Here is a 15,257-nt window from a genome sequence, read left to right on the forward strand (position 1 = left end):
AGCTCGGTGGTGGAGGAGCTCGGTGGCGCAGCGGTAAACGCGCTCGGTCTGCGATTGATGAAGTTAAGCAACTTTCGCAAAGGCCGGTCATAGAACGGGTGACCACAAAAAAATCATCTCGAGCTCCTCCGTGCTTCGGAAGGCACGTTAAGCCGTTGGTCCCGGCTGCATTAGCAGTCGTTAATAACCATCAATCCGCACTGGGCCCGCGTGATGGTTTAAGGCCCGATCTCCCTATCCATCCATAGGGAAGGCCCGTGCCCCAGCAGTGGGGACGTTAATGGGCTGATGATGATTTCAGCACGTATTGGTTTTTGCTTTGCGATATCGATGTATGCACTCACAACAAGTTTCTACAGCTTGAGGGACTACCAAAACAGTATAAAAAAATGAATACTTATAAAAGATTAATTACCAACGAGATCGCTCCAAGGAGGCTGTCGTTAACAGAGATTATGAACCGTATTACTTATAGTGATCACAGAGTAGTGATTGATAACTAACAGGTAGGCCCCGATAGTAATTTCGTGTTTTGACGTGTAGTAAAAAGTACCTACCTAACTGATTTGACTACTTGGAAATTAGCCTATTCATCTGACAGGCTTTACAACATGTTCGGGAAGAGAAATAGCATAACCCGTTCCGTCTTTTGCTCACTTTCAATTTCAACCCAGCATTAGATCACTCAGTCGAGCATTGAAGCGACCCTATATATTTACCTTTATGTATACCTAGTTAGATGAATCAATTTTTTGTCGTCAACATTCACTAAAAGACTTTGCAAATACAAATATTCTATGCACAAAGAAAGAATCGATTACAGAGGTAAACGTTAGTTAGGTATTTAATACGAGTACAAGGCAATTCGCGCGACTTCTACCAACCACAGGCGTTTAGCTCCAAACGAAAGCTACAGAGAATTAATAACTTTTTTGTTACAAAACATTATAAATCTAACCTAAAGCCAGGCTTATCGTTATCAGTGAATGATTGGACGATATCGTTATTCAAATAGTCCGCTAAATCTATTATGAGTGTAATGAAATTCTGGACATAAGTTACCTACTGGCATAGAGTAAGGAATAATATACGTATAGAACGGCAACGTTAAATGCTGGTCAAAATGTTAAATGCTGACCATCTACAAACTGTAATAAAAAAAATAAAATAAAAATAAAATAAAATGCATTTATTTCAGGTAGGCACCCATATTGTAAGATATAATTATGTCCCATATATTAAAATTAAAAATAATAATAAGATTGAAATAAAGTTAAAATTATTAAAATCAAAACTTAAAATCAAAATCATATTTATTAAAATGAAAAATTAATTAATATTGAGATGAAAATAAATATAATAACATTTTTATTTTTTTATTTTTATACAAAACCAATTTAAGACTTGCATTTTATAACTTTACAATATATGTGTACTGTTGGTATACCTATCTAAATAAATAAATATAAATGTTTTGCATTACAACAAAACAGTTATTATGTGTTGAATAAAACACACAGCGTTTAGGTGAAGAAGCAGTCTGTGAATAGCCTTGAAACCATAAATAATTTAAGAAAACATATCTGAATCTCTATGGTTTACCGTAAGTTTCTTTCTACTGTCACCAGAGGGCGCCAGTTTCTATGCGATTGGGACGTCATCTATGACGTACTTCATAGTGTCTTCGCCACCAGCAAGTACCTTGATGCAACGCTGTGTGTTTTATTCAACACATAATAACTGTTTTGTTGTAATGCAAAACATTTATATTATGTGTTTTCCTAAAACACACAGCGTTTAGGTGAAGACCTGTTTGTTATCTGCTGGTGATTAAAACAAACGCTATGTGATCTATAAGAAAATACACTTTAACATAATCAGAAACTTTATGTTAAGAAAATAAACATTTACATATCATGAAAATGTATGAAAATAAACATTTAAGAAGCATGTCTTAAACATATTCAAAATAAACAATCAATATTAAACAAATAAAAAACGAAAAGTAACTAAAATTCTTCCTAAGTTATTTAAAAATTAAATCAAAAAATTCTTAGGCATTTGTAAAATTAGAAACCAACAAATCAGCACTTTTAACTTCAGTTCTTTCAATCTGCCTACAATAATATTTACTGAAAGTTTCAATACTCTTCCAATTCCCTCTGCGGAGAATTTCTTCTACGGGTCTATTCTCTAACCAGCCTCTTGAAGCTACAGCTGATCTTATACTTCCAGGTGAAGCATCTATATGAGCCTCTCTAAAAATGGTCCGTATCCATCCTGCTATTATGGTCCTAGTAGCTGGTTTTACTACACCAGTAACCGAGATAAATAGACTTAAAGGATTTCCTCCTTTTGAACGTCTAGAGTTAGAGGCTTGGATAAGTTGTTTAATATGTCTTACAGGACAAACCTTCACATCAGTGTGTGCATATTAGTCGCCAACCTGACTGACGATGAGAAGCTGAATCTGTTTTGGAACCAAACATTGGCCACAAAATGATTTCATCATCTTGTTGAATACAACTCTCATCAGTGACTTGAAGAAGTGTCAAATCATGTAATCTACGTCCTGATGCTAATAGAAGAATCAATGCTGTTCTTCTGGAAATGTCAAAAAATGAACCTGTACTCGGAGTTGTTCTTAACCAATCAAATAACAATTTTGTATCCCATATTGGTGGCTTTTGGGGTCTTGGTTTCGCTTGTGATATGGCTTTTAACACTTGGTGAACTAGAAAATTTTTTGTCAGATGTTCTCCGGATGATGCACAATATGTCAAAATTGCAGATTTATGTAGCAATATGGTACTATAAGCCAAGTTTTCCTTTATGTAAAGGTTGGCTAAGAATCTTGCAATGTCATTTCCATGTGGAATCCTGTGATTAATGCTATTAGATTCACACCACGAAATCCATCTCTTAATAGGAGCGCTGTAAGTAGTAAGAGTAGATGTCCGCCAACTACTTCTCAAGAGCTGTTGTTCTTCGTGGCTCCAATGCGCGATCCTATCAGCCCACCCCCAATTTTCCACGCCTGCAGACATAACTTGTCTATTTGTGGTGGAACAGTTTTTGTAGTCCAGTCTATCAGAACCTTCCGCAGGTTCGGTATAGGAATTGGCTCTTCTAGGGCTCTCGCCTGAAGGTCCGGTAGCCAAAAGCATTGATTCCAATTCGGGGCTATCAGGATGAACGTCCCGCTCGCATTGTTGAGATGAGCTAGCACCCGCGGTAGGAGATTGGGTGGTGGAAACAGCCAGCCCAGCTGGACGACCCATTCTTGACTGAAGGCATCGCAAAAAATTGCCGAGCCATCTCTCGAGTCTAGGGACACATATTTTTTTACTACGGCGGTTTCTCTGGACGCGAAGAAGTCGACGTCTGGGACGCCCCACTTTTTGAATATGGCCTCCGCGGCCGGGCGTAGTAGGTGCCATTCCGGTAATGGTCGACCCCTTGACAGGCGGTCCGCTATTCCGTTTAACCTCCCCGGGAGGTAGGAAGCCGACAGCGTCAGATTCAGCTGCTCGGTTAGCTCCAGGAGCCTGGTAGTTAGATCCAGCATCCCCTGTGAGTGCGTGCCCCCCTCGTTTCTTATGTAGGCTACTAACGTCTGATTGTCCGATTGAATCAGGACATGAGCATTCTGAAGGATTGCACGTTGGTGTTCTATGGCACCATACACTGCGTACATTTCCTTCATGTTGGAGTGCCATTTCATTTGATCTGAAGTCCACTTCCCCGTCAGGAAGAGTTCGTTTAAATCCCGCATCCGCTGCGTCGGTGGTTAGAAAGTGGGTTACTTTTGGCTTGTGCAGTAGCGTTGAGCTGTGATTGATTGCAGCTAGCCACCAACTTAAATCTTGGAGTACATGAGGGGGCAATTCTCTTTTTTGTCTGGGTCTGTTCTTGTTGAATTTTCTCAAGAAAATTAGGGTTTTGCGACAACGTAGGCGTCCCTTGGGAATGGCATAATTTGCGAAATTTAGTAATCCCAAAAGGCATTGAGCTTCCCGCAGAGAACACCTTCTTCTGCTTAGGAGCATCGAGATGCACTCCCTTAGCTTCGTAACTTTCTTTGAGGGTAGTGACAGGGTATTTAATTGGGTGTTCCATAAGAGCCCCAGGTACTCTAACTCCTGGGTGGGTTCGAGAACAGATTTTTGGTAATTGACATGCCAGCCCAGTGCTTGCAAATTCTTCAGTGTTTCCGCAACCTGACAGACTAATTTGGAGCGGTCTTGGTGTACTAACAGGAAGTCGTCTAGATACACCAACAGACGGATGCCACGGGCACGAAGAATCTCCGCAACCCAATTTGTAACGGCCGCAAAAGTGCGGGGGGCCGATGACAGGCCAAACGGTAGAGAAGTTAATTGGAGTACTTCCTGGTTGTAAATGACTCGTAGGAAGCGCCTGTGCGATTCCGAGATTGGTATATGAAAATATGCATTTTGAAGGTCTATCTTTGTTAACCAGTCTCCGGTCTGTAAAAAGTCTCTCACATCTGTTTGCATTATTAGGTGGAAATGTTTTGTATATATGTGGGCATTGAGACCCCTGAGGTCGAATATTGGCCGAGTGCCTCCATCTGACTTTTTGACTAAAAACATCCTCGAATGAAACCCGGAATTTAGAATGGGTGGTTGTTCTAATACCCCCTTCTCCTTCAGATCGTTTATCATTGATGTCATCTCCGGGGATATTTTTGTTGAAAAATTTTTTATAATTTTTCTGTGAGGGTAATGTAGAGGGGGCTCGTCTTTGAAAGGTATCCGACACCGCGCAATGGTTGTCAGGATATATTGTTGGGCACCTAATTGTTCCCAGTCTGCTAAATGTTCCCTCAGGCAACCCCCTCTGAATGCCCTCAACAGATAGTCATTTTGACTTAGTATTGGAGTCTGTTCCACTGTTTCGGCGAAAGGTGTGGTTTTTCTTGTTATTATGAGTCTGTTTTTTCTGTTCTGTCTTATTAAATTTGCTTGGTTGCTTCTGGACTTTTTTATTTGTATGTTGCTCTGAAAACCTTTTTTCTTTTAAATAATTAGGTGTGTTCAGCCAAGACTGCACTCCCCCAGAGAGTTAATAAGTGGCAGCAAACTACCTCGGCTAAACAGGTGCTCTGCACTTGGAGGAATGTTCATTAAGGTTGTCTTAACATTCGGGTTCTTTATTTCCTTAAGGATACGGTCCCGACGTACCTCGATGCATTCTGATCTCTTACCACAGATTATTTGCATCGTTGTTTCAGACATGTTATAGCTTGGGGAACCGGGACCAAATGTAGATGAAACCTTTCCAAATAAAGAATTAGGGTTCAAGTCTTTGGGGTTGGCCGATGCCCAATCTACCAAGTTTTGTAAACCTGTCTTTAAAAGTTCCCTTTGTTGTAAAACAGCATTTGACAAACCAGCTAACAGATTCTCTGTTGATGCCAAATAATCCTTGTTCTTGTTAAAATGACAAAATTCCTCATTAACTTTCAACCCCACAAAACCAGGTGTCGCTGAAAGAGTTTGCAGTGCTTTTTTATAGCGGATATTTTTCCAAGCTGGACTATCCAACTGTTGCAGTCTTTTTAATTCTTCTAGTCTGTCCTTGTCCGCTAATGGCACAATGTTTCTTTGGTCAAATTCCAAACCTAACTCACCTAAACTGACACAGTTAGAAACCGGCAGACACGGATTTTGTAAAAAAGTTGATGGGCCTGGCTGAGCAATGTTATCTACATTTGTATTAGTGTTTAAAGATTGCAAATATTGCGGTATTTGTGACACATACTCAGATAAACAACTTACATGATTAATTAAAGTTTCGACACGAGGGTCGGAACACGTCGTAACATGTTTGGACTTACGTTTTGGTCTCTTATTAGGCGGCGGCGATACGATACTTTCCTCATCTTCCGAAGATGAAGAACTGCTATCAGTATCGCTCGAGGTCCTATTCTGCTCTCCCTCAGGAGCAGCAGAAGGACCCGCCTGGTTTGCATCGCCATAATGCTCCGGATCCGAATTATCCACTGGTTGATCCATATTACATTCGTAACCACTTTTACGTGATACTATCACTCACTTTTACGTTTTTTAACATAAAAATCTATGAAAATAAACTTTAATTTTGCCTTTTTCTCACGAGAAAACTTTTGACGTTCTGTTACCGGCAAAATTCACAAACGCTATGAAGTACGTCATAGATGACGTCCCAATCGCATAGAAACTGGCGCCCTCTGGTGACAGTAGAAAGAAACTTACGGTAAACCATAGAGATTCAGGTATGTTTTCTTAAATTATTTATGGTTTCAAGGCTATTCACAGACTGCTTCTTCACCTAAACGCTGTGTGTTTTAGGAAAACACATAATAAATGATTATGAATTATGAACTCTCCGCTCCCCACCAGCGGCTGAGCTAGGTTTACCCGGCGGGTAGTAAGTACTATTATTTATTCCGTGCCCGCGGTCTTACTTTAGTCTTCAATAGTATGGGCGTCAGACGTCACACAAACAGATGCGCGTGTACGATAACGTCAATGTGTAGTGTCTGTGTAAAACGAGGTTTTTTTTTAGTATTTATTAATATATGAACGTCTCTCTCTTTATTTAAGAGCTGCGCACTTGTCGGTGGAGTAATCGCCTTCATTACTCCATAGATAGGGTGTGAAGAACGGTGGTTGCCCCAATCGCCTTCCGTTCCGCAGTACACCGACCAATTTCTCAATCGGTGATGTTCTAGCTAGAGCCCTACCAGAATCCATTTCCTCGGCCTCCAATCAGTACTGATACCGCTGCTGCCCGGCATCAGGGGTGCGCTTTTGAAGTAGCGGCGCCTACTCGCTACGTCACAAGATCGTCATAAAACCTAAGTAGCATTTTATAGGTTAGCCCGTCCCAGTGAGCTACAAACTACGTTCTGCTAATATTGTCGCTACATATATAATATGTACGTATAGAGTACTTATTATATTAACTTTAGTTTTACTTTTAGGTATTTATTTCTTGTTGCATCATGCCGTATCCAAGTTGTTTGTAAATGTTTGTTTCAGTTTAATGGTTGCCAGGAAGAAATTGCTCTAGAGCAATAAGGCCGTTCAAATAGGCAGGTTTCCAACTAGTCAAATCAATTACTTCTTGCTAAACGTCAAAACACGGAATTACTATGGAATTTGTATGAAAAAGCACATTGTGACGTCATAGAAAAACGTGATAAAATATCGGAATTATTATTAAGTTTTTCTTGATTAAAATTCATAAATAAGTTAAATAGAAGGCACTGAATGTTTTTCTTTAGTTTTAGATCTGTCTTTATTTAGTAATCAGTATTTCATAATTTATCTTGAACTAGTACAGGACCCAATTGTACTGTGTTCATGTGTTACGTCTGATTGTTGAAATTTACTTAGTTCTGTACAATAAAGTATAATTTGATTTGATTTTTTGTATGAAGCGTCCGGGGTGTGCTACTAGTTATCTCAAATACGTGCCGATATTATACACGTGCCTAATACAGTAACGCGTGGATAAACAACTTATCCCGGCTAAGTACAGCAATACAAAATTTTCGTCCTGGGTTGCGAAAATCTTGCAAGGATCATCTTACTTTCAGATAATCGGGTGAAGCCCACTGTGCCCTAACCAAACAAGGTATCACAAAGTGATCGAACCCGGGACCTCCAGATTGAGAGACGAACGCTCTAACTACTACACCAGAGAGGCCATGAAACAATGTGGCAAATTATCAATGGGGATTGCGGTCACGAGTTTAATTGTAAATACAATCAACAATCCGTTATATGCCGTTCCCGAGAATTTCCCTAAAGTGGGAATGTTCATGTTGTAAAACTCTTTAATAGTAAGGACACTGGTGCTAATTCCTGCAGGCGCCATCTAATTTTATACCTGTCATTTTCTTATAAGTACGCTGAAAAAGAAAGAGAGAGGAAATCGACAGGCATAAAATTTATGGAACACACGTCAATTTTAAGCAGAAATCGAAAACAACCGTCTAAAAATTTTACACCGGCGAATAACGGATTACATACCAGCTAGATGCCTATTTTAGTCGCCCGAGTTACTCATTCGTTTTAAAATTAACTTGTTGACAATCATCCGTCCCTTTCCTTTTCGGCGGATAAGAAAATGACGGGTATAACTTTAAAAAAATTAGGAGGTGTCTGCAGGAATCGGGGCCACTGGCTGCTTTCATCACCGAATACGACAACGCATTAGAACAGAGTGGAAGCCACCAGTTTTACCGCCGTCAGCCATAACAACCATTTAGTACCTACTTAGCTACTTTGAAGCCTAGCGTCACAATATTATACCTAATTACAAGCGCAGCAAGGTCTACATGTTTACTGATCGACATCCGTCATTATATACTGTAAAACGGCGGTAAAATGAATGTGCCACTTGTGTGAATCAAAATAATCTGTTGCCATCCCCAACAAAGTATAATTTTGGTAAAGAGAAAAAATAATTGCTATATTTTTATGTATAGCAATTCATCATCATCAGCTGTACGACGCCCACTGCTGGGCATAGGCCTCCTCCCCTTGTATAGCAATTATTCTTTCTCTTTACCAAAAATCTGCACCGTGCGTATCGTTTGAGTGTCTTATAACACCAGAGAAGATGATCACCAACAGCACCTAGATTTCACCTACGGACAATTGGGCATCGGCAGGCATTTCATCCTTATGTTGAGTACCACCAATCCGCACTAAGAGTTTCGCCTCTTCCTTGTTGATCCGAACAGCAAAGGATTAAAACTGTCTGCCATCGTCTGTTTTTTCAACTCGTTATAATCCGGGAGTCTTCAAGGCTAGAGTGAATAGGCACATCGTTACTTACCATCAGGTGAGATTGTAGTCAAACACGAGCCTATATTATTAAAAGAAAATAGGTGCCCACACAGTCATGGATGAAAACCTAAAGAAATCGTAGAAGTGCACTTCCACCCTATCTCAGTTGAACACCATGATTAAACCACCACACGGAATATTCAAAATCAGTTGCCGACACAACCGTGAGGTACCTTTATACAACCACACATACATTTTGTTGGTGGCGATCTGTTCGTAAATAACCTAAACCACACACCTTCATCTCCCTAGCGATTATCACAGTATCCGCTTGCCTAACCTGATAATAAGACATACTTACATACATAAATAAACTCACGCCTATTTCCCACCGGAGTAAGCAGAGACTATGGAATACCATTTGCTTCGATCCTGGCACACTTCTCTTGCTTCCTCCACATAAATCAATCGTTTCATACACGCACGCTGGTTCAGAGTAAGTAGATCGTACTAAACCCCCCAAATATAATAACATGGTATGATTTGACTGGTCGGGTTTGATACAGAAGCGACTGCTTGTCTGACTTTTTAACCCGATATAGGTTAGGACACACACCTCCGAGACGCATTTGTCGGGAATATGAGTTTCCCCACGACAGTTTTCTTCACAGCTAATCACGTGATAATTATTCAACCAAACATGAATTCGAAAATCATTGGTTTAGGCCCGTGCTGTGATTCGAACCTGCGGCGTCACAGAGAGAGTCAAGTGTTTACACACTAAACACTAAAGACCTTAAACGATATCAATCCCCACTTAAGAGTGAGGTCAGATAATTATCATTGTATAATCATTATGATTATATCTGCCACTGCAAGTCGGACTGCCTTGAGAAGGGAGGGACAACGACTTGTTAAGTGTTACTACAAAACAAAGACTAAAAGATAAACTATGTTTAAAATATAATCCGTATACGAAAGAAGTACCGAAGGCCGCGGCGCTACTGTCGCAGACCCTGCATAGAATTATTATGACTTATCAAGTTAGCTTCATTAAAATCCGCCGATTGGTTTCGTGGCGCGAAATACTGTTTCAAACATAGTCTATTTTTAGTTTGTGTTTTGTAGTAACACTGGTTATGTTTAGTCATACTGACCTTTGGTAGATAATGGTGCTAATTCCTGTAAACACCATCTAATTTTATTTTAAGATATCCCTGTCATTTTCTTATCAGCTAAAAAAGAAAGGGACGGGTAATCGACAGGCATAAAATTTATAGAACACATACATAACAATTTTAAGCAGAAATCTAAAACAACCGTCTAAAAAGTTTACATCAGCCAATAACCCGACAGAGTTAAGTAGACAAAACGTCAAACGGATTGCATACCAGCGAGATGCCTATTTTATTCGCCCGGGTTATTCATACCGTGTCGCTCAGCGGGCAATGGAGAGAGCTATGCTTGGTATTTCCCTGCTTGATCGAACCAGAAATGAGGAGATCCGCAGGAGAACTAAAGTCACCGACATAGCTCGGAGAATTGCAAAGCTGAAGTGGCAGTGGGCAGGACACATGGCGAGGAGAACCGATGGCCGCTGGGGCGGAAGGGTTCTGGAGTGGCGGCCGCGTGTCGGACGACGCTCAGTGGGTAGGCCCGCTACAAGGTGGACCGACGAACTGGTGAAGGTCGCGGGAAGCCGCTAGATGCGGGCAGCGCAGGACCGATCGTCGTGGAGATCCTTGGGGGAGGCCTATGCCCAGCAGTGGGCGTCGTACGGCTGATGATGAATTCATACCCTCCCTTGTCCCTTTCCTTTTCGGCGGATAAGAAAATGACGGGTATAACTTAAAATAAAATTAGGTGGTGTCTGCAGGAATCGGGGCCAATAGCGTTAATAATTAGACTGCGTGTTAAAAGTACGCAGCTCTTTACCGATCGAACGATTCTTTTTCATAATCTCTGGAACAAAAGTGAACATAACAACTTGTTATTCTTTATGTGTGGTTAGTTTGACTGCTTTAGATAATAAAACTTACTGCTGTTTGTAAGACGAACGAACTGAGGAGACTGGTACCGACACCCAGCCCCATCAACCCTGGTGTCAGGGTTACTATTGAACCGCCAAAGTCCTCTGACATGGCTCATGTAACGACTACTAACTTGCATCAGTAACTAGTAATCGGGACCAACGGCTTAACGTGCCTTCCAAAGCACGGATCATTTTACAGAAGCAATCTTTCAAGTTGTAAACTTGATAACGTTGGTTCGGGTATTCATAACAAATGATTGATTGATCTTTATATCGTCACTGGAAAGGCAAAATTACGTAAGCGCCAAAAGGCCATTTCGAGAAAAAGCCGTTTAAAGTTTCATTTTTTCGTTTTTTTATCATAACTTTTTACCCAATTATCCAATTTAGATGATGTCAAGGTAAGGTTACATTGTTTTTTAATTTTCTATGTCCAGCAATACATATTATAACTGTTGGATTGCTATTTTAGGATATAGTGGCGCTTACGTAAAAATGACTTCAGTTTACAGTAAAGCAAATTTACTTAACCGCCATCTGGTTAAAATATTATTTGGAAGCAAAATTACTTACAGCTCTTAAGACAATGCATACGAGAACGACAATATTTCTTTAAATATAGTAATACTGTAATGTTAGCGGAGTAAAAGTTACTGTAACGACTTTTACACATCTGCTCTCATTATGTAAAAATTGCCTAAAAAGTGATCGATTGATTATGTCAGTTCACCAAAAATTCTTTAAAGTAAGTTTTTGTAATATCTTACATGGGTAAAAAGACGTAAGAGACAAATAATTATTCTTAATACCTCCTTAAACTACTTCTTACTTCAATTGATTTATAAAAATGGCTATTAAAATACTGAAGTGCAAGTTTCATAAAATAAAATAATAGCGTACAACCCGTTATCTGTTTGTAAAAGTTTCTTTTTAACACTTTCAAAGACAGAACGTATACGGACGTTCCGATTCCAAGGTGCCATACTACCTATTATGAACCACCAATGACCCATGGTCTCTGTCCGTGAAAGGGTTAAACGGTTTTATTTAGCTAAACCCGTACGGTAGGTATATTTGTATCAAAATTAGATATTGCAATTTAAGTACCTTCCTGTTGTCAGATTGTTCTGAAATTTGGTACGCACCTTCAATTCCGATGTCAATACAATATAATAAAATCAATAACATTATAAATCTAAGATGGCAGCCGGTACATAATGGGGGATTACATATTTTTGCAAACCCCCTCAATATGGGTATCAAATGAAATAGCTACACAAGTAGAATACTGTGATTATGTCAAAATTTAAAATCCAAGATGGCCGCCGTTCCAAAATAGCGGACTAGGTACATATTTTTCCACAACCCCCTCAATATGGGTATCAAAGATAGGACTACACTAGTAGAATACTGTCATTATGTCAAAATTTCAAATCCAAGATGGACGATATTACAAAATGACTGAAAGAAGGATGTTGCCCTTAATTTTGTCATTGTCATCCACCGTCCATAATATGCAGGGCAGCACAGTGGATCGCTGGGTGGGGTCGCTCCGCGAAGCCTGTGAAATCCCCAGGAGGCTTCTGAGCTTCTGGAAGGAGATAGGTTGGCTTACGTAGTCAACAATTACACGCATAATGGGCCACCTTAGAGTCTAAATGCGGAAAACAGAGCCCACTAACATAACATAACATTATGCAGGGCAGCACAGTCGACCATGCAGTAGTATATTTGGGCTCAAAATTGTTTGAATTAGGACAAGCATACGTGGCTCTAAGTCGAGTCAAGTCTCTGGAAGGGTCAAGTCTTTTTAATTCCTCAATAATTCCCCTTATTGTTTTTAAGAGTATTTACCACGAAGTTTAATACACTTTTCCATTCGCTCGAACCAGGTGTTATTTAACATTTATTCCACTCCAAAGTAGAAGTGTTCAAAATGGCTGACTTGAAAGCGTTGGCCGCTTCTTCACCGCACTGGAACCTTTGACCGCGAAGAGTTTCTTTTTTAATTTTAGGAAATGTAAAGAAATCATTGGAGCTTAGGTCAGGACTGTATGGAGGATGGTCAAGAATTTCTACGTTTTCCTGCTTCAAATAATCGTTTGACGAGCGGTGTGTGAGCTTGCGTTGTCATGGTGCAGCATCCTGCACTCCTGCGCATCATCATGCGTCGCTTTGGGTTAGATTTTCGAAGTTCGGCGATGACTTGTGGTATACCAATCTGCATTAACCGTCCTACGATCTTCAAGTGCAATTGTCGCAACATGACCGATTTTCTCCACGAAGGTAGCCACCATCTTCTTTGAAGTGCTTCGAGAGCGAACAACTTTGACTCGTTTTGGAAGACCCAAACTGTGGATTGTTGTTTGGAATCAAGATAATAGCATAAATCCAAGATTCATCACCACTGATGATGTCGTACACGTGATTTGACTCTCCTCGGTTGAACCTCTGAAGAGTTTTCTTACACCATCTGACGCGGGCTACCTTATGATCGTCAGAAAATGCGGGATGCAACGGCAAACTAGTTTTCTCACACCAAGTGCCTCATTCAATATCGTTTAAATGGTTGTCCCTGAAATGCCTAATAACGCCTCTATTCTCGGTATGTCACATGACGATTTTTGAGGATTAGTTGTCTCACAGCAACGATATTATCTTCAGTGAAGGCGGATGTCCACGCTCGAATTCTAAATACCAGCGTTCGATGGCTCGCAGACATGGCACTTCATCGTGGAATAGAGATTTTAACTGTTTGAAACACTGAAGTCGCAGTAGGCCTCTTCGAAAGTTATAGAAAATTTTTCTTTGTAAGATTCATTTTCGGACCTGACAGATTCAAACCAACGCTGTGACTAAACAATTGCATTAAATCCTAATGCTTTCAATTGTTTTGATATTCGAAATTCCAACAAATTTGAATTTTGAGTTCTCAATTCAAAATTGGCGCTAAATATGCAAACGACAGAACTTAAAAAGTATAACAAAGTCGCTTTTTCTGTCCCTATATCCCTATGTACGCTTAAATCTTTAAAATTGCGCAACGGATTTTGATGCAATTTTCTTTAGTAGATAGAGTGATTCAAGAGGAAAGTTTATAGGTATGTATAATAACATCCAATAAATAGTGTAGAAATACTGTTATTTTTGAGGATTTTAATGTGATGTCGTAAATAATTTAATTTTTCCTCAGCATTGCATCCGAGCGAAGCCGGGTCGCTAATAAATTATAAAATCAATTCTAAAATAGTTTTACTTTTAGATCTATTGTTAAAAAATAACTTCCTGGGAAACTTACTGCTAGCCCACAAACTTGCTTAATAACAGCATAAAAATGCGAAGGCAAATTTACGTACACGCCTTACTTATTCTAAATACTGTAAGTCAAAATTACTTATACGCCATTCACTGCATAAACATGCTAAGACATTTTTTTCTTATACGCCTTACTTATTTTAAAAGCTGTAAATAAAAATGACTTATACATAGTCTATTTTTTATTTTCAGTAGTCCAAAATTACTAATAAAATTATACTTTTCAAACTATAGAATGCCAAATTTACTTAAAGTTAATATGTAGTTATTATATAGGACCACAATATTACTTATACACCAGTCACGAAAAAAACACCAAAATCTTGTCGTTTAAGAAACTGGAATTGAAAAAAGTCAACTATTTTCAAATTTACGTAAGCGCCAAAAAAGTGCTCGTATCGCAATGCTACCCAGACAGATCGACGCAGAATGAAACGCTGATTCCGAATATATAAAAAACCCAAAATACCTATTTTGGCGCTTACGTAATTTTGCCTTTCCAGTGACGATATCAATACACAAATTAAACAAACTCAACACAAAAAAAAATCAAATGAAATCAAATATTTTATACTTTATTGCACAGAACTGAATATCAACAAAAAATAAACTTGTTCCTCAAAAATCTACAAGCATCTCGTTGATGTCTTTTGTATGACAACAAAATAATTAACTATTCTATTATTCAATACAATTATTGCAACTCTTTGCTACCGTATGGCACTAGAAGCGCCTGTTAAAATTTAGATTGCAATTTTCCCTTTCAGTGTGAACAATACAATAATTTCATCAGGAAATAACTTATTCCGAATAAGAGAAAAATCAACGAAATATAATAAAACATTTTTATTACGAATATAAGGAATTAAATATAAGAAAGAGAGAAAAAAAATAACTAATAAAATTATGTGCTTCAAAAAGTTCGACTGTTTCCGCCCGGGATCGAACCGGGGGCCTTGTGCGTGTGAAGCACACGTGATAACCGCTACACTACGGAAACTTGATAGACGCTGTTGAAATTACGCTATAGTTGCCTTAGTTATTTCGTAACTAACAAATAAATGAATATGCTTGACTAATTTGAACTTTATTACATTGTGGTA

The 15,257-nt window shown here is 39.2% G+C and overlaps 1 non-coding gene across 1 annotated transcript; it reads right to left on the bottom strand.

Moving 5' to 3' along the window:
• Window positions 1–15,081: 15,081 nt before the first annotated feature.
• Window positions 15,082–15,154, bottom strand: Trnav-cac (transfer RNA valine (anticodon CAC)). The gene has a single exon. It is a non-coding gene; the product is annotated as a tRNA-Val (tRNA).
• Between the last annotated feature and the right edge of the window lie 103 nt (window positions 15,155–15,257).

This window comes from Pectinophora gossypiella, chromosome 20 (genome assembly GCF_024362695.1).
Source record: "Pectinophora gossypiella chromosome 20, ilPecGoss1.1, whole genome shotgun sequence".
Lineage (NCBI taxonomy): Eukaryota > Metazoa > Arthropoda > Insecta > Lepidoptera > Gelechiidae > Pectinophora > Pectinophora gossypiella.